At 42.0% G+C, this 23,228-nt stretch overlaps 1 pseudogene; it reads left to right on the top strand.

Annotated features, from left to right (window-relative positions):
* Positions 1-23,228, top strand: part of LOC129812123 (BRISC and BRCA1-A complex member 2-like) — a 153,851-nt pseudogene that overhangs the window by 111,372 nt on the left and 19,251 nt on the right.

Here is a 23,228-nt window from a genome sequence, read left to right as displayed (position 1 = left end):
GGGAGTGCACACAGTCAACCGTTTCGCGCCTATCAAAGAAAAGGCAGTTTCATCTCCTCTTAACAGAACTCATTGTGCCTGCTTTGGTTACGGAGTTGGCCGCGTTGAGTCGCCTGGCTAACGAACTGGTAGCGCTGTCCCTTAACCGATACCGTATGGTGGTGAGGGAGATTCCGTCTTGCCGCGAAGGGCAGTGATTAGCCCAAATGGATGAGTTCAAACCGACTGTAAGACATTTGTTTAAACGCCCCGGCCCTCTTTCGGTTAGCCCGAGCCGTGCTTAATGTCAGATCGTGCTAATGACAATCCGTCACAGGGTGGGCCTAGCTCTAGGAAAAAAGACCAATAGATACAGAGAGAATGGGGAGAATGAATCAAAACCTTGAAGAGATGCATCGGCATCATCGGCTCATCTAGAGCGGCTTCGAGTGGCTTCTCTCTTTCACACATGGTTGGTGATCCCAGTCATCAGCGCCGCTAATCGGCTGCGGCTGTTGTAGTTAACGCGGCGTGAAACAAATCCTGGTCTCTTATCTTTCTTTTTTCTTCTCTTTCTCTCTCTTTCTCTCTCTTGCCCTCTCTCTTTGTGTGTCTGTTTCAAACACATACACTCAGATTTACTTAAATCAGTCTTAGACTGGGAATTTGGCCTTACTGTAGCTGAGCTAGGCTAAACTGGACTTGATTGGGTTGAGCTTGATTTATTACTGAAGTACAGCTCACTTCAGCTGTAATCCAAATGTCCTACAGTATGGGGGGAGCTTTTAATTAACTTCATTCACATTGATTTGTTGAATTCATATCAGTCATGCAGAAGTGAAATGAGACTTCTTTGTGAGTACTAACTCCCCCTCCCCCCCTTCCCCCAGGATACATTGCTGGAACCTGGGGAAGACGTGGCCCTTCTCTCCTTAAGCTTCGAAGACGCAGATGCAACCCAGGTGTTGTTTAAACTCTACCTGTCCCCCAGCATTGAACAGTAAGTGTTTTTTTGCTTCAGTGTTTTCTTTAGCTCCATTAATGTGGGCTGTAGACAGCTCCCTATACATTCACCAGCCAGTTTATTAGGTATTTATTAGGTACCGCATTCACGAAAATGGATCGCTATTACAGACAGTCACATGTCCGTGGGCTTGCTGTATAAAGCAGGCAGACAGGCATCGAAGCATTCAGTTACGATTGGATTGGACATTACAATGGGCAAAACGAGTGACCGAAGCAATTTTGAGCGTGGTATGATTGTCACTACCAGGCACGCCAGATACAGTATCTCAGAAACAGCCGACTTCCTGAGCTTTTTACGCACAATAGTGTCTAGGGTTTCTCCAGAATGATGTGACAAACAAAAAAGATCCAGTCAGCGTCAGTCCTGTTGGTGAAAACAGCTCTTTGATGAGAGAGGTCGAAAGAGAATGCCAAGAATCGTGCAAGCTAACAGGCGGGCCACAAACAGACAAATAATTGCGCAGAACAACAGTGGTGTGCAGAACGGCATCTTGGAACACATCTCGTCGATCCTTGTCATGGATGGGCTAATGCAGCAGACGACCACACCGGGTTCCACTCCTATCAGCTAAAAACAAGAAGAAAAATTGGTTTGACGAATTTCAGTTCCTGTTGCGTCATGCTGATGGCCGAGTCAGGATTTGCGTAAGCAGCATGAGTTCATGGACCCATCCTTGCCTGGTATATTTGTATTTATTGCCAAAGCAGCAGCTCCACTTCCTGGGGTCCAGCAAAACTAAGGCAGTTTATACAATTTTAAAACATAACATTACATTCACAGATTTCACAACACACTCAGTGCCCTCAGGCATCTACTCCACCGGTACCACATATATACATGACTAAATCCATGTGTATGTATGTTATCGTGTGTGTGCATGTGTATGCACGTGTCTGTGCCAATGTTTGTGTTGCGTCACAGTCCCCGCTGTTCCATAAGGTGTGTTTTTATCAATTTTTTAAATCTAATTTTACTGCTTGCGTCAGTTACTTGATGTGGAATAGAGTTCCATGTAGTCATGGCTCTATGTAGTACTGTGCGCCTTTCCATAGTCTTTTCTGGACTTGGGGACTGTGAAGAGACCTCTTGTAGCATGTCTTGTGGGGTATGCATGGGTGTCCGAGCTGTGTGCCAGTAGTTTAGACATGGTGTCAACGGTACTGGCCGGTGGTGGTGGGGTACCGCCATCCAATCTGCAGCAACTGTCTGATGCCATCGCGTCAGCATGGACCAACATGCCTGTGGAATGTTTCCAACTTGTAGAATCCATGCCCTAAAGAATTCAGGCTGTTCTGGAGGCAAAGGGGGGTCCAACCCGGTACTAAACTGGCCAGTGAATGTAAATTACATCCCAAAAAATGAGGATCCATTGATGGATAGCGAGTGAGTGTGGAGGCTTCCATTGTACTGCAATCATTTTCTTGCCGCTAGCCCAGCAAGAAGAATGTCCTTCTGACATAGAGATCAATGAAGTACCGGGGGGGGGAGAGAAGTAAACAAAAGGAGATGCAGGAATATTTTCTGACAATAGAGTGGACAAGTTCGATGCTACTTCATCTCAGAATATAGATATCAGAGAGCATTCCCAAACCATGTGTGTAAAGGTACATTAAGACGGCACAATGTACAGGAAACATCATTAAGAATTTTAATATAGAACAGTTTACGAGGAGTTAGACAAGTCCTGTATACAAAATTATAATGGATCTGTTGGTGATCAGGATTCTGGGAGCATTGTTGAATATTAGACCACACACGTCCCAACTAAAACATTGATCCATACCTGGAAGGTGTCTTTTACACACAGTATCAAGAGGAAGAGGTTTATAAGAAGTGGACAGTAAAAAATTATACATTTTGGAACCACCCTTTGTTTTGCTCCTTAAACTCAAAATCTTGGATGTACAGTCCTGGCCAAAAGATTTGAGAATGACACAAATATAAATTTTCACAAAGTCTGCCGCCTCAGTTTGTATGGTGGCAATTTGCATATACTCCAGAATGTTATGAAGAGTGATCAGATGAATTGCATTTAATTGCAAAGTCCCTCTTCGCCGTGCAAATTAACTGAATCCCCAAAAAACATTTCCACTGCATTTCAGCCCTGCCACAAAAGGACCAGCTGACATCATGTCAGTGATTCTCTCGTTAAAGATATACTTCTCCTTAATGCAACCACTGTGTAAGATTTCAAAAAAGCTTTATGGAAAAAGCACACCATGCCATAATCTGAGTACAGCGCTCAGGCACCAAAACAAGCCATACAGATACTCGCCATGTAGTGGAGTCAACAGAAGTCAGAAATAGCATTATAAATATTCACTTACCTTTGATGATCTTGAAGATGTTAGAATAACTGTCCACGTTTACTTTTCCTCAGCCAACAAGACGAGTAATCACTAGCCTACAGGGCCTTGAAAAAGTATTTGCGTCCTTTCTGATATTCTATATTTTTGATGCTGAATGTTATCAAATCTCCAACCAAAACCAAATATTAGATAAAGGGAACCTGAATTTACAAATAACAAAAAATATATATACTTGTTTTATTTATTTAATTAACCTGTCTAGGATGAGGGTGCCGCTAGCGGCACTCCCCCCCCACCCCCACTGAAAAACCAGTGCCGCGAAATTCAAAAAAAATATGTTTTTTAAATATTTAACTTTCACACATTAAAGTCCAATACAGCTAATGAAAGACACAGATCTTGTGAATCCAGCCAACATGTCCGATTTTTAAAATGTTTTACAGGGAAGACACAATATGTAAAGATGTACATCTATTACCTAAAAACACATTAGCATAATCCACCATCTTTTATTTGTCCACCAACACCAGTAGCTATCACCAATTCGGCTAAACTAAGATATTTATAGCCCCTAACCAAGAAAAAAAATAATCAGATGACAGTCTGATAACATATTTATGGTATGGGATAGGTTTTGTTAGAAAAAAGTGCATATTTCAGGTAGATGGCATAGGTTACAATTGCACCCACCGTCACAAATGGACTATAAAAACTACATAGAGCAACGTGTTTACCTACTTACTAATCATCAAACATTTCGTAAAAATACACAGCATACACTAATCGAAAGACACAGATCCTGTGAATACAGACAATATTTCAGATTTTCTAAGTGTCTTACAGCGAAAACACAATAAATCGTTATATTAGCATAGCACATAGCACATAGCAGCCCAGCATTGATTCTAGCCAAAGTGAGCGATAAAAGTCAACATCGCCAAAATATATTAATTTTTTCACTAACCTTCTCAGAATTCTTCAGATGACACTCCTGTAACATCATATTACACAATCCATATAGAGTTTGATCGAAAATGTTTATATTTAGCCACCAAAATCATAGTTAGACAATGTGAAATGTAGCCCAGCTGGTGAGAAAATGTCCGTGCGCCATATTAGACAGTGATCTACTCTTATACATAAATACTCATAAACGTGACTAAAAAATATAGGGTGGACAGGGATTGATAGACAATTTAATTCTTAATACAATCGCGGAATTACATTTTTTAAATTATCCTTACTTTTCAATACAGTTTGCGCCAAGCGAAGCTACGTCAAAAAACATGGCGTCCTAAGCCACTAACATTTTTCGACAGAAACACGATTTATCATAATAAAAATGTCCTACTTTGAGCTGTTCTTCCATCAGTATCTTGGGCAAAGGATCCTTTCTTGGGTCCAATCGTCTTTTGGTGGAAAGCTGTCCTCTTGCCATGTGGAAATGCCAACTGCGTTCGGGATGAACTGGAAGCGTGCCCAGCAATTCACAGCGTTTCAGAAATAAATGTCCCAAAATCGCACTAAACGGATATAAATTGCTATAAAACGCTTTAAATTAACTACCTTATGATGTTTTTAACTCCCATAACGAGTAGAAACATGACCAGAGTAATATTACTCCCTCCACTAATGCTTGGAACAAGTGCGGGTTGATGTCCTCCAGGCGCATTACGCAGCAAGAAAAGACTTGCTAGCTACAGGTTTTTTTAATTTATAGTGCCTGTGAACGCGCAATCGACCCCATTCAAATCGCCATCACGTAAAGGCATCCAGGGGAAGACGTAAGCAGTGTCCGTATACTCATAGCAATAACAGTGCCCTTTTAACTGACTCCAGATCAGGGGCCAAAATTTCTGAAATCTGACTCCATGTCAGGGAAATTGCTGTAGAATGGGCTCTGTTCCACTTAGAGACAAAATTTCAACTCCTATAGAAACTATAGACTGTTTTCTATCCAATAATAATAATAATATGCATATTGTACGATCAAGGATTTTGTGGGAAGCCGTTTCAAAAATTACACGATTAGCATAAATAGTCACAACAGCGCCCCCATCCTCAACAGGTTAACAAAGTTATGCAACACCCAATTCCCTTGTGTTAAAATGTAATTGCCCCCTTATACTCAATAACTGGTTGATGCCAACTTTAGCTGCAATGACTGCAACTAAATGCTTCTTTTAGTTGTTGATTAGTCTCTCATGTCCCTGTGGAGGAATTTTGGCCCACTCTTGCATGCAGAACTATTTTAACTCAGCGACATTTGTGGGTGTCCAAGCACAAACTACTCGTTTCAAGTCCTGCCACAACATCTCAATTGGGATTAGGTCTGGACTAGGCCAAATTCATACAACTAGGCTACATCCCCCAATTTGTTAAAAGCAATGAGGCTCATGCAACAGATCAAAACAATAAGCTTAAAATGTTGATAAACTATTATTTGTTCACATTATAAATGCAGGAATGCACACAAGACAGTAGGCTACGTTCCGTAATGTGATTAGCTGAAAACACTGTTGTCATAAGCACACTGCACATGTGTAACGGATGTGAAATGGCTAGCTAGTTAGCGGGTGCACGCCAGTAGCATTTCAATCAGTTACGTCACTTGCTCTGAGACTTAAGTAGTGTTGCCCCTTGCTCTGCAAGGGCCGCGGCCTTTGTGGAGCGATGGGTAACGATGCTTCGTGGGCGACCGTTGTTGATGTGTGCAGAGGGTCCCTGGTTCGCGCCCGTGTCGGGGCGAGGGGACGACATAAAGTTTATACTGTTACCCATGCCTACGGTTTCATGAGACAAAGATGAAAATATCCGTTAGAAATTTAGAAAGAGGGGCTATAAAGATGCAACCACACTAGCATGGGTTGCTAATATGACTAGGATAGTTCCATTTGCTACTGGACAATGAAAAGGCATTTGAAAACCAATAGAACATAAGAGAAATAGGCTACTGGTTTCAATGGCATATGGAAGTCTTTCTAAAATAATTGCCTGCATGTTTGTATAGATTTTGGCAAGGCTATTTTGAAGCAAGGTAAGACATGCCTCATAATATGTAGTAAAACATTCAGGTTTCAAACAATGAAGTATATGTTTTCAATATGCATACTACCTGCAGCTCATTACAAAGTGGTGTGTGACGCGCTGAAGCCTGCCTAGTAGTTACCTATGCACTTGAATCGGAAGTGCGCTTCAATTACCAGTTGAGAATAAATCGTGGCCATCTAAACTGTTTTAAACACACGATTGCGTTTAGAATTGTTGCGCAATGATTGGGCTTATAAAAGCGCGTTTCACTCCAACAGCAACAAATGAGCCGTTTGATGAGCCTTTTGATGAGCCGAAGCAGCAGCTCTTGCACTACATTGACTGCTATTTCAATCAATTAACAGGCTGAAATGCATTTTCGCAATGGGAATTTTTTGTAACACTGAACGTTTTTTTGTGTTCATTTCAGTAGGAATGCAAATGTGTACGTATGTATATAGGCATTTATGTATGTATGTATGTATGTATGTATGCATGCATGTACGTACAGTACCAGTCAAACGTTTGGACACACTTACTCATTCCAGGGTTTTTCTTTATTTTTACTATTTTCTACATTGTAGAATAATAGTGAAGACATCAAAACTATTGAATAACACATATGGAATCATGTGGGAACCAAAAAAGTGTTAAACAAATCAAAATATATTTTATATTTGAGATTCTTCAAAGTATCCATCCTTTGCCTTGATGACAGTTTTGCACACTCTTGGCATTCTCTCAACCAGCTTCCAATCACCTGGAATGCATTTCAATTAACAGGTGTGCCTTATTAAAAGTTAATTTGTGGAATGTATTTCCTTTTTAATGCATTTGAGCCAATCAGTTGTGTTGTGACATGGTAGGGGTGGTATACAGAAGATAGCCATATTTGGTGAAATACCAAGTCCATATTATGGCAAGAACAGCTCAAATGAGCAACGAAACAATAAGTCCATCATTACTTTAAGACATGATGGTCAGTCAATCCAGAACATTTTAGAACTTTCAAAGTTTCTTCAAGTGCAAAAACCATAGAATTCAAGGAACACTTAACCAGCATGACTACTACAGCATTCTACTGCGATATGCCATCCAATCTGGTTTGAGCTTAGTGAAACTATCAGTTGTTTTTCAACAGGACAATGACCCAACACACCTCCAGGCTGTGTTAGGGCTATTTGACCAAGAAGGAGAGTGTAGGAAAAGCAGCCAACAAGTGCTCAGCATATATGTGAACTCCTTCAAAACTGTTGGAAAAGCATTCCAGGTGAAGCTGGTTCAGAGAATGCCAAGAGTGTGCAAAGCTGTCATCAAGGCAAAGGGTGCCTACTTTGACGAATCTCAAGTATAAAATATGTATTGATTTGTTTAACACTTTTTTGGTTACTACATGATTCCATATGTGTTATTTCATAGTTTTGATGTCTTCACTATTACTCTACAATGTAGAAAAAAGTAAAAAATAAAGAAAAACCCTTGAAATGAGTGGGTTGTGTCCAAACTTTTGACTGGTACTGTATGTATGTATGTACTGTATGTATGTGCGTACATATGTACATGTGTGCGCATATATAAGTATGATAATTGTATTTGGACACAGCGAATACAGTGTCTTATAAGCCCATGTGGGCTGGGCATCATGAAGAGGCATGACAAAATAAATCACATCAAAATATACATGAGTTTTTGTGTGTGTATGCTCGTGTGTGTGCGTGTGTGTCGGGCAGAGTGTTAGGCATGTACATCCCCTCTCCTGACCCCAGGCCCCCCTCCAGCCTGCCTGGTCTGGATGTTTGTGCTCGGATGAATCTCTGGAGATGTTTTTTGCAAGTGCACGCCCCGTCACACCAGGTTAAGGCGCCTCTTCCCCCTCTATCTCTCTTTCATCCCTCCTCTCCCTCAAATTGCCTCACTCTCTCTGTCTCCCCCCTGTCCTTGTCTCCCTTTTCTTTTTTTACTTCTTCCCGGTTTCTTCTGTCCTCCATTATTCTCTCTCTCTCTCCCTTTACCTTCTCTTTATCTCTCGCTGTCTCTCTCTCTCTAGCTGTCTCCCTGTGTCTCTCTCTCCATGTATCCCTGTCTCCCTTTTTGTCCTCTTTGCTCTCTAGCTCTCTGTTTCTCCTATCCTCCATCTTTCTCTCCCCTCATTTCTCTCTCTCCCGTCCCTCTCTTCCTCCACAGATGTGTTCAGGTGTGCTGTCACAGGTTACCCTATCCACCTTCCCTACAGGGCCAACCTCTCCCCCGCATGGCATAGTAATACATAGAAATCAGCCCAAAATCACACACTTTAACCAGGGCACACTTTAGCCAAGTCTAGGACAAAAAGGCTTCTCAACAGTTTTTTTACCCCCAAGCCATAAGACTCCTGAACAGATGATCAAATGGCTACCCGGACTATTTGCATTGTGTGCCCCCCCTCCCCCCACCAACCCCTATTATACGCTTCTGCTACTCTCTGTTTATCATATATGCATAGTCACTTTAACTATACATTCATGTACATACTACCTCAATTGGCCCGACCAACCAGTGCCCCCGCACATTGGCTAACCAGGCTATCTGCATTGTGTCCCGCCACCCACCACCCCATCTTTTACGCTACTGCTACTCTCTGTTCATCATATATGCATAGTCACTTTAACCATATCTACATGTACATACTACCTCAATCAGCCCGACTAACCAGTGCCTGTATATAGCCTCGCTACTGTATATAACCTCGCTACTGTTATTTTTCACTGTATTTTTTTAGATATTATTTCTTTACTTACCTATTGTTCACCTAATACCTTTTTTGCACTGTTGGTTAGAGCCTGTAAGTAAGCATTTCACTCTAAGGTTGTACCTGTTGTATTCGGTGCACGTGACAGAAATAAACTTTAATTTGATTTGATCTAGTTAGTCCCCTGCACTCTCCACACTCTACGTTGAAGTACTCTCTGATCGTGCAAAATAGCACCAGGGTCTATATCATTGGTCAGTTGATTCAGGAAATTGATTCAGGAAGTGAATTGGGTTCCAACTGCAATTACAGATTTGTGCCATATTTTTTTCCAATGAGGATGAGAATACCAAACAATCAAGAGGAGAAGCATGCCCACTCAGCTGTGTGTGTGTGTGTGTGTGTGTGTGTGTGTGTGTGTGTGTGTGTGTGTGTGTGTGTGTGTGTGTGTGTGTGTGTGTGTGTGTGTGTGTGTGTGTGTGTGTGTGTGTGTGTGTGTGTGTGTGTCGAGCACATGACCTGGTCTGGCACATGACCTTGCCCATGTGCTGGACCAGGCTGCAGTGGCATTCAGGGTCGTCCTTCGCCAGTTGAGTGAGGAGGGTGGACAGAAGGAGGCTAAAGGCATGACAGAAGAGAGCGGGAAGGGGGGGCCATGTGGTGCTGGGGGGGGTGAGAGATTGAGCAGAAGGCTGCACAGCAGACCTTACTATAATATGAACATACAGTGCGTTCAGAAAGTATTCAGAGGCCTTGGCTTTTTCCACATTTTGTAACGTTACAGCCTTATTCTAAAATGGAATAAATACAAAAAGGGCCTCATCAATCTACATATTGATCAATCTACACACAATACCCCATAATGACAATGCAAAAACTGTTTTGCAAATGTGTTAAAAATAAAATAAAAAACAGAAATACCTTATTTATGTAAGTATACAGACCCTTTGCTATGAGACTCGAAATTGAGCTCAGGTGCATTATTTTTCCATTGATCATCCTTGAGATGTTTCTACAAATTGATTGGAGTCCACCTGTGTTAAATTCAATTGATTGGACATGATTTGGAAAGGCACACACCTGTCTATATAAGGTCCCACAGTTGACAGTGCATGTCAGAGCAAAAACTAAGCTATGAGGTCGAAGGAATTGTCCGTAGAGCTCCGAGACAGGATTGTGTCGAGGCACAGATCTGGGGGGAAAATATGTCTACAGCATTGAAGGTCCCCAAGAACACAGTGGCCTACATCATTCATAAATGGAAGAAGTTTGGAACCACCAACACTCTTCCTTGAGCTGGCCGCCAGGCCAAATTGAGCAATCGGGGAAGAAGGGCCTTGGCCAGGGAGGTGACCAAGAACCCGATGGCCACTATGACAGAGCTCTAGAGTTCCTCTGTGGAGATGGGAGAACCTTCCAGAATGGACAACCATCTCTGCACCACTCCACCAATCAGGCCTTTATGGTAGAGTGGCCAGACTGAAGCCACTCCTCAGTAAAGGGACATGACAGCCAGCTTGGAGTTTGCCAAAAGGCACCTAAAGGACTCTCAGACCATGAGAAACAAGATTCTCTGGTCTGATAAATCCAAGATTGAAGTCTTTGGCCTGAATTTCAAGTGTCACGTCTGGAGGAAACCATCCATACGGTGAAGCATGGTGGTGGCAGCATCATGCTGTCAAACCAAATCAAATGTTATTAGTCACATACACGTGTTTAGCAGATGTTATTATGGGTGTAGCGAAATGCTTGTGTTTCTTGCTCCAACTGTGCAGTTTTTTCTAACAAATAATATCTAACAATTTCACAACAATGCACACAATACACACAAATCTAAAGTAAAGGAATGGAATTAAGAATATATGAATATTTGGACGAGCAGTGTCAGAGCGGCATAGACTAAGATACAGTAGAATAGAATAGAATACAGTATATGCATATGAGATGAGTAATGCAAAATATGTGAACATTATTGAAGTGAATAGTGTTCCGTTATTAAAGTTGCCAGTGATTTCAAGTCTATGTATATAGGGCAGCAGCCTCTAATGTGCTAGTGATGGCTATTTAACAGTCTGATGTCTTGAAATAGAAGCTGTTTTCCAGTCTCTCGGTACCAGCATTGATGCACCTGTACTGACCTCGCCTTCTGGATGATAGCAGGGTGGTCACGCAGTGACTCGGGTGGTTGTTGTCCTTGATGATCTTTTTGGCCTTCCTGTTGCGCCTTCTTCACCACACTGTCTGTGTGGGTGTACCATTTCAGTTTGTAAGTCATGTGTACGCCAAGGAACTAGAAGTTTTACACCTTCTCCACTGTGGTCCCGTCGATGTGGATAGGGGAGTGCTCCCTCTGCTGTTTCCTGAAGTCCACAATCAGCTCCTTTGTTTTGTTGACGTTGAGTGAGAGGTTATTTTCCTGGGGATGTTTTTCAGCGGCAGGGACTGGGAGACTAGCCAGGATCACGGGAAAGATGAACGGAGCAAAGTACAGAGAGATCCTTGATGGAAACCTGCTCCAGAGTGCTCAGGACCTAAGACTGGGGCAACGGTTCACCTTTCAACAGGACAACGACCCTAAGCAGACAGCCATGACAGCGCAGGAGCGGCTTCAGGACAAGTCTCTGAATGTTCTTGAGTGGCCCAGCCAGAGCTTGAACCCGATCGAACATCTCTGGAGAGACCTGTGCAGCGACGCTCCACATCTAACCTGACAGAGCTTGAGAGGATCTGCAGAGAAGAATGGGAGAAACTCCTCAAATACAGGTGTGCCAAGCTTGTAGCGTCATAACCAAGAAGACCCGAGACTGTAATCACTGCCAAAGGTGCTTCAACATAGTATTGAGTAGTGTCTGAATACTTATGTAAATGTGATATTTCAGTTGTTGTTTTTTTATACATTTGCAAAACTTTCTAAAAACCTGTTGTTGCTTTGTCATTATGGGGTATTGTGTGTAGATTGATGAGAAAAGAACAACAATTTAATCCATCAGGGAATATCATTTTGCCGGAGGAGATGGCTGCCGTTTTACGGGCTCCTAGCCAATTGTGATATTGTGTTTTTTCGCTTTATTTGATTTTTTTTTTATTAAAAAAATAATGTTTCTGCCACCGTCTCTTATGACCGAAAAGGATATCTGGATATCAGAACAGTGATTACTCACCTCGTACTGGACAAATATTTTTTTCTTTAAAACTTCTTATGGCTGCATCCCGCTACCGGGATCGATACGACAGCAGCCAGTGAAAGTGCAGGGTGCCAAATTCAAACAACAGAAATCTCATAATTAAAATTCTTCAAACATACATGTGTCTATTATCATTTTAAAGGTAATCTTGTTGTTAATCCCACCAAAGTGTCCGATTTCAAATATGCTTTTCAGCGAAAGCACTACAAACGATTATGTTAGGTCACCACCAAACCAAAATAAGCACAGCCATTTTTTCCAGCGAAAGATAGCTTTCACAAAAGCAGAAATAGAGATAAAATGAATCACTAATCTTTGATTATCTTCATCAGATGACACTCATAGGACTTCATGTTACACAATACATGCATGTTTTGTTTGAGAAAGTTCATATTTATAACAAAAAATCTGAGTTTACATTGGCGCTTTACATTCACTAGTTCCAAAAACATCAAGTGATTTTGCATAGCCACATTGTTTCAACAGAAATACTCATCATAAATGTAGATGATAATACAAGTTATACACATGGAATTATAGATATACCTCTCCTTAATACAACCGCTGTGTCCGATTTCAAAAAACTTTACGGAAAAAGCAAACCATGCAATAATCTGAGACGGAGCTTAGAACAATAGTCAAATTAGCCTCCATGTTGGAGTCAACAGAAACCAGAAATTACATGATAAATATTCCCTTACCTTTGATGATCTTCATCAGAATGCACTCCCAGGAATCCTAGGTCCACAATAAATGCTTGATTTGTTCAATAATGTCTGTTATTTATGTCCAATTAGCTATTTTGGTTAGCGTGTTTGGTAAACAATTCCAAAGTCACGAAGCGCGTTCACTAAAACCTGACGAAATGTTCAAAAGTTCCGTAACAGTCAGTAGAAACATGTCAAACGATGTATTGAATCAATCTTTAGAATGTTGTTAAAATAAATCTTGAATAACGTTCCAACCGGAGAATTACATTGACTTCAGATGAGCGATGGAACGGAGCTCCCTCTTATGTGAAGGCGCATGGTGAAAGAACGGTCACCTCATTGCAGTGGTGACTAAATCCTGTCTCCTTCGACCCCCCCTTCACAGTAGAGTCATCAGACAAAGTTCTACAGACTGTTGGCATCTAGTGGAAACCGTAGGAAGTGAATACTCATTCATATCTCGCTGTGATTTCAATGGGATCTTGGTTGAAACTCGACCAGCCTCAGAATTTCCACTTCCTGTTTGGATTTTTTCTCAGGTTTTTGCCTGCCATATGACTTCTGTTATACTCACAGACATAATTCAACCAGTTTTAGAAACTTCAGAGTGTTTTCTATCCAATACTAATAATAATATGCATATATTAGTAACTGGGACTGAGGAGCAGGTCGTTTACTTTGGGCACCTTTCATCAATACTTTCATCAATACTGCCCCTGCAGCCATAAGAAGTTAAAGGAAATCATTCTACAAACTATCACCCTCAAGCTCTTAAGGAGATCACACAGATCATGGATACATTAGAATTAGTGGATATATGGAGGTTGAAAAACCCTGACCTAGTGAGATATACATGGCAGAGGCTTAATAAAACTAGCCTTGATTCCTTCCTAGTCTCGTTCTTGCTGGCATCAAAAGTTTGAAAAAATGCGATCGGACCATCATCTAATTGGCCTCCATATAACTCTTACAGAATCTCCACGTGGACTGAGATATTGGACATTTTATCAAAGCCTATTGGATGACAATTTGTTCTTAACTTAACTAAGACAAAATAATTCATAATTGACTTTTTTTTGTACAACATACACTACCGTTCAAAAGTTTGGGGTCACTTCGAAATATCCTTGTTTTTGAAAGAAAATAAAATGTTTTGTCCATTTTAAAATGACATCAAATTGATCAGAAATACAGTGTAGACATTGTTAATGTTGTAAATGACTATTGTAGCTGGAAATGGCAGATGTTTTATGGAATATCTACATAGGCATACAGAGGCCCATTATCAGCAACCATCACTCCTGTGTTCCAATGGCACGTTGTGTTAGCTAATCAACGTTTATCATTTTAAAAGGCTAATTGATCATTAGAACACCATTTTGCAATTGTTAGCACAGCTGAAAACTGTTGTCCTGATTAAAGAAGCAATGAAACGGGCCTTCTTTAGACTAGTTGAATATCTGGAGCATCAGCATTTGTGGGTTCGATTACAGGCTCAAGATGGCCAGAAACAAAGCCCTTTCTTCTAAAACGTGTCAGTCTATTCTTGTTCTGATAAATGAAGGCTATTCCATGCGATAAATTGCCAAGAAACTGAAGATCTCGTACAATGCTGTGTACTACTCCCTTCATAGATAGCGCAAACTGGCTCTAGCCAGAATAGAAAGAGGAGTGGGAGGCCCCGGTGCACAACTGAGCAAGAGGACAAGTACATTAGTGTCTAGTTTGAGAAACAGACTCCTCAGAAGTCCTCAACTGGCAGCTTCATTGAATAGTACCTGCAAAACACCAGTCTCAACGTCAACAGTGAAGAGGCGACTCCGGGATGCTGGCCTTCTAGGCAGAGTTGCAAAAGAAAAGCCATATCTCAGACTGGCCAATAAAAATAAAAGATTAAGATGGGCAAAAGAACACAGACACTGGACATAGGAAGATTGGAAAAAAGTGTTATGGACAGACAAATCTAAATTTGAGGTGTTCGGCTCACAAAGAAGAACATTCGTGAGACACAGAAGAAATGTAAAGATGCTGGAGGAGTGCTTGACAGTGTGATGGTCTAGGGGTGCTTTGGTGGTGGTAAAGTGGGAGATTTGTACAGGGTGAAAGGGATCTTGAAGAAGGAAGCCTATCACTCCATTTTACACCGCCATGCCATACCCTGTGGACGGCGCTTAATTGGAGCCAATTTCCTCCTACAACAGGACAATGACCCAAAGTACAGCTCCAAACTATGCAAGAACTATTTAGGGAAGAAGCAGTCAGCTGGTATTCTGTCTATAATGGAGTGGCCAGCACAGTCACCGGATCTCAACCCTATTGAGCTGTTATGGGAGCAGCTTGACCGTATGGTACGTAAGAAGTGCCCATCAAGCCAATCCAACTTGTGGGAGGTGCTTCAGGAAGCATGGGGTGAAATCTCTTCAGATTACCTAAACAAATTGACTACTAGAATGCCAAAGGTCTGCAAGGCTGTAATTGCTGCAAATGGAGGATTCTTTGATGAAAGCAAAGTTTGGAGGACACAATTATTATTTCAATTAAAAATCATTATTTATAACTTTGAACTTCTTGACTATATTTCCTATTCATTTTGCCACTCATTTCATGTATGTTTTCATGGAAAAATGGGAAAAAGGAAAAAAGGGACATTTCTCAGTGGCCCCAAACTTGTGAATGGTAGTGTATGTTTATGCATGCATGCTTGCTTGAGTGTAGCATTGTCATGGTACTTTGGGTGTGTGTGTGTGTGTGTGTGTGTGTGTGTGTGTGTGTGTGTGTGTGTGTGTGTGTGTGTGTGTGTGTGTGTGTGTGTGTGTGTGTGTGTGTGTGTGTGTGTGTGTGTGTGTGTGTGTGTGTGTGTGTGTGTGTGTGTGTGCGCGGCGAGCGCAACCATATGTCTGTGATGTACTGTGCGTGTTCTCTATGCCTGTGGCTCTGTTGGTTTTGCCTCTGCCCTTGCTTGTGTACTCGTTCCACTTTGGCCCCGGCTTGATGTCCCCCTTCCCTTGAAGATGACCCGGCAAAGAAAAATAAAATAAATCTGAAAAATTTGACAGCTTGTGTTCTCTCTTTCCTTTCTTCTCTCTCTTTCAGTTTTCATGTTTCATGATTCTCTCCCTTTATTTCTTGTTCCCATCATCCCTCTCTCCTCTTAATTTCTCCCTCTGTCTTCTCCCTACTCCTCTCCCTCTCACTCCCTCCTTCTTCGCTCCCCTGCTTCTCCCCTCCGCTTCTGATCTCTCTCTTGCCTCCCAGTCAGTCTTGCTGGCGTAGCCTCAAAGGGAGCGGGAGAGAGTGGGACTTAAAAGAGGAGCCAAGAGCCGCTACTATACACAGTGAGGTCGCTCCCACTCGATTGAAGTGAGTGTGAGAGAGAAAGAACGACACATAGGGCTGTTCTCTCCTCTCTTCTGCTCTCTCTTCTCTTCCGTCACTCCTAAAGCCATTTGATATCTCACTTCCTTCTCTCTCCCTTTCTTTCCTCAGAGAGACACGGTAGCTCCGGGATATGAGATTCCCCCCCAAAGCTATGATGTTACACCTCTCTCTCACTCACTCACTCTCACTCTTAATGTTATACCTCTATCTCTTACTTGTTCTACCTCTCTCCTATCTCTCTTTTAAAACAGACCAGCAGTTCCAGTGAGAGAAACTGTATAGCTACTCCACTGACACCCACATATTTGCCTATACATAGGGCTGTAGCTATTGTATGTTAGATTGTACGTTAGTTTGCTCAGACGTAAATACATTCACCACTCTTCCTCGCATTGATTTGAAAAGATGTTAAGAGTTTCTTCTCCTACACATTTGTGTTTATTCACTTCACATCGATACTTGTATTGACATGCTGTGGATGAGGTTTTGATTTCCGGACAGCAGTGTTTCTGAATGCATGTAGGCCTACTCTTTGATTGACTGTGAAGTGAAGCCCTTGGGATATTGAAATGTGCCATACAAAAACCTGAACATTTATTGTCGTTATTCAAAAGTACATTCAGTAGCCACTTGAATAAGGACAGGCTGTACTGTAGTTCTGAACTCTTTTAAAGATACACTCAGAATTTCAGCCAGTAGTTTTTAAATTGTTGCTTATGAGCCAAAAGTGGTCCCCGTTTTTTGTGTGCTATGTCATCTAATTGTGTACTACATCATCCATTTTGTGTGATATGTTACGAATCCAATTCATTCAATATGTTACAAATGTGTTGTGATTAAGATCACAAAGTGCATCTTTAAAGGGACTTTAGCCTCTAATTAAATGCCATTACTCAAATCATTACATTATTTAAAGTGAAATGGACATGGTTATGCCAGTTATCTACAAGTCATCTACAAGTTTTAGCCATCTAAAAGGTTTAGATTGACGGACCATATCTCTTCCGTCCTTCTCCTTCCTCATTTTCCTGCCTCGCTGTTATATCTCTTTTTTTCTTCTTTCTCTCTCTTTTCATCTCCACTTTTGCTGGTCTGAACCTGAGCATACCGAGTCGTTCTATGAGATCTAACCAGAAAGCCTGCAGCATTACATAAAATAATTGAGTGGGCACCATCTCTGCCCCCAAACCAAAGCCGATTGGGTAGCCCCAAAAAAAATAAACGGAGAGAGACAGTTTTAGGCTGCGGTAGCGCAATGTTTGGGTCTGTTTGTTTGTGTGTGTGTGTGTGTGTGTGTGTGCATGTGTGCCCCTTGTGAATGCAAGTGCCTTTGTCTGTGTTTGTAATGTGCATTGCACATGTGTCTTTATGTATGTGCTTCTACGATCTATGTGTGCCTCCACAAATGTATTTCTTAGTGTGCTTTTGTGTTTGTGTGCTTTAAGCTCCCAAGTTCTTTGCAGTTTTCCTCTATAGTCTTTGTACTGTAGCCATAGCTCTAACGCCCTCCCTCTGCTTGGACTCATATCCAGAGGGAGCTGCATACTTAACATAGCCGTGGGCACACACCAGAACACTCCACATGCACACATACGCGCACGCACACACACACCAAAATAATTGTGAGTGTTCCGCAATGCACCTCATGTATATCAAAAGCACCCAAAGAGCTCCAGGTTGCAAACTGTGTGGATAGATCTTTTGTTCTACAGAACATCATGTTGCCTGACTTCACCCTCAACCCTGTCATGCTTTTTGTGTCCCTGGTGGATCCAGCATAATCCCTCCCAGTGTGACCTGATTTGGGTTCTGACTATGACAGAGGAAGTTTCATGAGACTACGTCACCCACAATTCCAAGAACAATATTTTGAAGGGAATTATTTTTTACTAGGGCGCTTACCTTATGCTCTTGAGGTTCTTTGGATTGTGTAATCTGTCTTTGTCACAGATAAAGTTTCTCTGGAAAATGTTCTTTCGTGACTAAAGTTTCTCTGGAAACTATTTTTGGCATGTCAGGACAGTAACTAGAACAGCAGAGTTGCAGGAACATACTGCCATGGGCCAAAGCCTTCTCATGAAATTCTGAGTAGGGAGTGTCATTAATTAGCCCAAAACAGGAGATATACTGTACACGCGGATTTGGGTCTATGGGAACTTTGGGAACCCTTTGGGCCAAAGAATTGATGGGGAGCGATCGGAACGTCGTACAAAATATTCCAAATACATTTTTGACCTTTTCTTTCAGCTTTTGATGAGACGCTTTCCTTCATCTGTTAGCACTCATTTTAATGCTGAAGTCCTTTACACCAGGGGCACCCATACGAAGAAAATACAAATACATTCAGAGATAGACCAAGCCCCGCTCAGGTAAGACCTCCCATCCTTTCTAAATGTTATTGTCGTACTGTTGTCTATACTACCAGGGGTGTTGTCAGTTGTGATCTTGTATCCATTCATTTGAACTCCACTCTTAGATCTGCTATTGTTGGCTCAAAAGAGAAGCCCACTGTGGTCTGCTCACCCAGTGCTTTTAGTTCAAAAATGAATTCCACAAACTTGAATATCCAATCGGTTTTCAAATCATAGAGGGCCTGGTCTGTTGCACGATAGCAACCTAAGCTCATGTAAGTCAGTTTGTAACATTCCGTCATTGGTTACTCTGAGAGTTCCCCATATTGACATTGGCTTCGGCCTCAGGACCTATGGTGCTAACCTTGGAAAAGTAATACCAATTTATACTCCTTCCTCTATTACTAATAGGGATAGACCAAATGGTGCAGTTCTATGTAATCGTATATGCCATACTAACTATATCAATATCCACCCTCAGACAGGGCCTGCAACTGCCTATTGGACGTAGCTTGTTTGAGTTGGAGACTCCATGTGACTTCAAACATCGTAAAGGACCTGAGTTGATGCATCTGAACATGAGGAGCTTACTTCCTAAACTGGATTACATCAAGATCTGAGCCATGCAGATGAATCCAGACATTCTTGTATTGACTGAAACTTGGATCTCTGGGGACTTTCTGGACTCTGATATTAATATTGAGGGTTGTAATGTGTTTAGAGTTGACAGACAGGGTAGACCTGGCCCGGGTATCCTGGAAGGATATTGACCTCATTCCGACAGTAGAGGATGCCTGGTTATTATTTAAAAGTGCTTTCCTCACCATCTTAAATAAGCATGCCTCATTTAAAAAATGTAGAACCAGGAACAGATATAGCTCTTGGTTCACTCCAGACCTGACTGCCCTTGACCAGCACAAAAACATCCTGTGGTGTACTGCATTAGCATCGAACAGCCCCCACGATATGCAACTTTTCAGGGAAGTTAGGAACCAATATACACAGGCAGTTAGGAAAGCAAAGGCTAGCTTTTTCTAACAGAAATGTGCATCCTGTAGCACAAACTCCAAAAAGTTCTGGGACACTGTAAAGGACATGGAGAATAAGAGCACCTCCTCCCAGCTGCCCACTGCACTGAGGCTAGGAAACACTGTCACCACCGATAAATCCATGATAATTGAGAATTTCAATAAGCATTTGTCTACGGCTGGCCATGCTTTACACTTGGCTACCCCTGCCCCGGTCAACAGCCCTGCACTCCCCACAGCAACTCGCCAAAGCCTCCCCCATTCTCATTCACCCAAATCCAGATAGCTGATGTTCTGAAAGAGCTGCAAAATCTGGACCCCTACAAATCAGCCGGGCTAGACAATCTGGACCCTTTCTTTCTAAAATTATCCGCCGAAATTGTTGCAACCCCTATTACTAGCCTGTTCAACCGCTCTTTCATATCGTCTGAGATCCCCAAAGATTGGAAAGCTGCCGCGGTCATCGCCCTCTTCAAAGGGGGAGACACTCTAGACCCAAACTGTTACAGACCTATATCTATCCTACCCTGCCTTTCTAAGGTCTTCGAAAGCCAAGTTAACAAACAGATTGCCGACCATTTTTAATCCCACCGTACCTTCTCCGCTATGCAATCTGGTTTCCGAGCTGGTCATGGGTGCACCTCAGCCACGCTCAAGTTCCTAAACGATATTCTAACCGCCATCGATAAGAGACAATACTGTGCAGCTGTATTCATCGACCTGGCCAAGGCTTTCGACTCTGTCAATCACCACATTCTTATCGGCAGACTCAACAGCCTTGGTTTCTGAAATGACTGCCTCGCCTGGTTCACCAACTACTTCTCAGACAGAGTTCAGTGTGTCAAATCGGAGGGCCTGTTGTCCGGACTCTCTCTCTATGGGGGTGCCACAGGGTTCAATTCTCGGGCCGACTCGTTTCTCTGTATACATCAATGATGATAAATAATTCTAAACACACCTTTAGTTTACAAAGTTAAACAGATGTATTTTTTCTTCATAATAAGCAGGAGTAATATTCTTAGATCAGAATGACAGCAGACTGTACTTCTATCCATGTCACTAAAGACTAACAGAAACAAAAGACAAAATTAACTAGAATGGCTTATCTTTTCTCCCCAACCCACCAAGAGGTAACATGTAGATATACACATTTACTTTCAAAGCATACACACGAAAAACACCATAGTAGCAATAAAAACAAAAAATAAACTGAGGTACACTTGCGACATGTACTGAGAGTGTAACGGCTTTCCTCTTCCTCTTCATCAGAAGAGGAGGAGCAGGGATCGAACCAAAATGCAGCGGAGTTTATAGACATGATTTATTAAAGAAAAAAAACGAACTCGACTATACACTAACAAAACAAATAAACGGTGTAGACAGATCTGAACGACGGACTCACATAACACACGAGAACGCACGAACAGGGAAAAAAGCCTACACATAAATGACACTGAACAAACAAACCGAAACCAGTCCCGTGTGGCGCAACGACATACACAAACACAGGAGACAATCACCCACAACGAACACTGTGAAAACACCTACCTAAATATGACTCTTAACTAGAGGAACGCCAAACACCTGCCTCTAATTAAGAGCCATACCAGGCAACCCATAAACCAACATAGAAACAGAAAACATAGAATGCCCACCCAAACTCACGCCCTGACCAACTAACACATATAACAAACTAACAGAAATAGGTCAGGAACGTGACAGAGAGTAATATTGCTTGTACTGGCAACCACACAGAAGAGTTATTGCAGCATATATATCAATGGGTTTGTTTTTTGCATAGGCTAGTCAGTTACAGTACATTACAGAGGCGCATGGAGCAGAAAAGAGGGGAACAACTTAGGGTGAAAGGAGGTCTTTGGTGTAGTGAGCAATGTAAATGTCATCTTGCTGCTGGTGATTATCTGATCCACCTCTATGCAGACGACACCATTCTGTATACTTCTAGCCCTTCTTTGGACACTGTGTTAACTAACCTCCAGACGAGCTTCAATGCTATACAACTCTCCTTCCGTGGCCTCCAACTGCTCTTAAATGCAAGTAAAACTAAATGCATGCTCTTCAACCGATCGCTACCCACACCTGCCAGCCCGTCCAGCATCACTTCTCTGGATGGTTCTGACTTAGAATATGTGGACAACTACAAATACCTAGGTGTCTGGTTAGACTGTAAACTCTCCTTCCAGACTCACATTAAGCATCTCCAATCCAAAATGAAATCTAGAATTGGCTTCCTATTATGCAACAAACCATCCTTCACTCATGCTGCCAAACATACCCTCGTAAAACTGACTATCCTACCAATCCTTGACTTCGGAGATGACATTTACAAAGTAGCCTCCAACACTCTACTCAATAAATTGGATGCAGTCTATCACAGTGCCATCCGTTTTGTCACCAAAGCCCCATACACCACCCACCACTGCGACCTGTATGCTCTCGTTGCCTGGCCCTCGCTTCATATCCGTCGCCAAACCCACTGGCTCCAGGTCATCTATAAGTCTTTGCTAGGTAAAGCCCCGCCTTATCTCAGCTCACTGGTCACCAAAGCAGCACCCACCCGTAGCACGCGCTTTAGCAGGTATTTCTCACTGGTCACCCCCAAAGCCAATTCCTCCGTTGGCCGCCTTTCCTTCCAGTTTTCTGCTGCCAATGACTGGAACGAACTGCGAAAATCACTGAAGCTGGAGACTCATATCTTCCTCACTAACTTTAAGCACCAGCTGTCAGAGCAGCTCACAGATCACTGCACCTGTACATAGCTCATGTGTAAATAGCCCATCCAACTACCTCATCCCCATACTGTTATTTACTTTATTTATTTTGCTCCTTTGCACGCCAGTATCTCTACTTGCACACTCATCTTCTGCACATCTATCACTCCAGTGTTTAATTGCTATATTGTAATTATTTTGCCGCTATGGCCTATTTATTGCCTTACCTCCCTTATCCTACCTCATTTTCACACACTGTATATATACTTTTTATATTGTATTATTGACTTCATGTTTGTTTATTCCATGTGTAACTCTGTGTTGTTGTTTTTGTTGAACTGCTTTGCTTTATCTATGCCAGGTCGCAGTTGTAAATGAGAACTTGTTCTCAACTAGCCTACCCGGTTAAATAAAGGTGAAATATTTTTCTTTTTAATTAAGAGGTGGTGGAGTGGCCATTCTTATTAAAAATAATTTCTCTCTACTGAAAAATGTAATATCTAAATATAAATATTCATAACTGTTATAGGAGTCACCCGTCCTCTCTCGTCTAACCTGTGCCAACACTAGTTTTTTGTCGACTTTTATTATATCAGAAGTTATTATCCTGGGTGACCTAAATTACGATTGGGAAATGCAGGCTTCAGACAATCTAAAATACATGTGTAATGATTTAAACCTAACCCAGCCGGTGACTAAGCCTACATGGCCCGACCCTAAAGATCCTTCGCCCCCACCTACATGTGCAGATTACCTCAACTAGCCTGTACC

This window comes from Salvelinus fontinalis, chromosome 15 (genome assembly GCF_029448725.1).
Source record: "Salvelinus fontinalis isolate EN_2023a chromosome 15, ASM2944872v1, whole genome shotgun sequence".
NCBI classification, from domain to species: domain Eukaryota; kingdom Metazoa; phylum Chordata; class Actinopteri; order Salmoniformes; family Salmonidae; genus Salvelinus; species Salvelinus fontinalis.
This window is presented reverse-complemented; position numbering and strand designations above follow the sequence as displayed.